The sequence below is a fragment of the Primulina huaijiensis genome, unplaced genomic scaffold (genome assembly GCF_012295235.1).
Source record: "Primulina huaijiensis isolate GDHJ02 unplaced genomic scaffold, ASM1229523v2 scaffold206416, whole genome shotgun sequence".
NCBI lineage: Eukaryota > Viridiplantae > Streptophyta > Magnoliopsida > Lamiales > Gesneriaceae > Primulina > Primulina huaijiensis.
The window spans coordinates 1-1,703 of NW_027354458.1; the positions used below are offsets into that span (position 1 = coordinate 1).

Here is a 1,703-nt window from a genome sequence, read left to right on the forward strand (position 1 = left end):
CTTGAAAGGTTAAGGCTAGGGAAAAACCAATTTACAGGAAAGATCTCATGGACCATGGGTTTGATTCGACAACTGTCACTGTTGGACCTCTCGGAAAATCTACTTACTGGGCAGATACCTGTTCAACTTTCCCAGTGCAAGATATTTACTTATCTTGATTTTGATCACAACTTTCTTTCTGGATCCATCCCGTTCTGGATTGGTGGTCTTCAAACAATTAGGTGTGCTTAAGCTCTGAGACAATCAGTTTTCGAGATCTCTTCAAGAATTGTTCAATTGTTGGAGCCTTTTAGTCCTGTCACTCGATGAAAATTCACTTCATGGAAACCTTCCTTCTGAAGTTGGTCAAATGTTGTCCCTCAACGTTTTTGATCTTGACACCAATCAATTTTCAGGTCCAATTCCTCCCACCATTGGTTCACTAAGCAAGCTCTATGAACTTCGGCTTCACGAAACAGATTTAGTGGAGAGATACCGGGATAGATCTGACAGCTCCAAGATTTGCAAACCATCTTGGATTTCAGCTACAATAACCTCACTGGCCGCATCCCGTCTTCAATTGGGACACTCACTAAACCTGAAGCACTTGATTTATCCCACAACATACTAAACGAAGAGGTCCCTCTTCCAGTTACTGAGATGAGAAGCTTAGAACGAATGAACCTTTCTTTCAACCACTTACAAGGAAGGCTGGATAAGCGATATGCACACTGGCATGCAACTTCATTCATCGGGAATTCGAATATATGTGGAGATCCTCTTCCAAATTGCAAAGATGTAAAATATGGCAAAGGAGAGTCTAGCCTACGCAAGTCATATGTGGTTATAATTTCAGCAATTTCTATTACATATGTGGTTATTCTTTTGTTACTTGGAGTTGCACTTTTTTCAAACACAGACGAGAAGTCATGGGAAGAGCCAACTATTCGAACTTTGCTTATTCTATTAGCTCTTCTCAATCACAAAAGAGACCCTTATTTGATAACGCTGTTGGTATCTCTGCAAGGACGAATTGTTTTCAGGAGAAACGGTAACAATAAAGAGAATACCTAGGAAGAATGATCGTTTGTTGGATAAAAGCTTCGTGAGAGAAATCAAAACTATGGGCATAATAAGGCATATACATCTAGTGAGATTATTAGGTTATTATTGAAATGGAGGGGAAGGAGCCAATCTGTTGATCTATGTGTACATGGAGAATGGAAACGTGTGGGGCTGGTTGTATATGAAACCAATGAATGAAAAGAAGAAGATCCTAGAGTGGGATGCGAGATTGAAGATAGCTGTTGGGCTGTCACAGGGATTACAACATCTACATCATGATTGTGTGCCTAACATACTTCATAGGGAAGTTAAATCCTGCAACATTTTATTAGATGCCAACATGGAGGCGCATTTGGGAGATTTTGGACTGGCAAAACCTCATGCAGACCATTATGACTCCTTAAACACAGAATCCATCCTGTGGTTTGTGGGTTCTTATGGTTACATTGCTCCAGGTATGAAAACTGTTTCCCACTTCATTGAGTGAGCTTGTTAATTAACTGTGGTATGATAATTGCAGAGTATGCTTGTTCCATGAAGGCAATAGAAAAAAGTGATGTTTACAGCATTGGAGTTGTGCTCATGGAGTTGGTAATAGGAAAAATGCCAACGGACGGGAGGTTTGGAAAATATATGGACAAGGTGGGATGGGTGGAGTC

At 40.5% G+C, this 1,703-nt stretch overlaps 1 pseudogene; it reads left to right on the forward strand.

Moving 5' to 3' along the window:
- Positions 1-3: 3 nt before the first annotated feature.
- LOC140966445 (LRR receptor-like serine/threonine-protein kinase GSO1) lies at positions 4-1,682 on the forward strand (annotated as a pseudogene).
- The last annotated feature ends 21 nt before the right edge of the window (positions 1,683-1,703 follow it).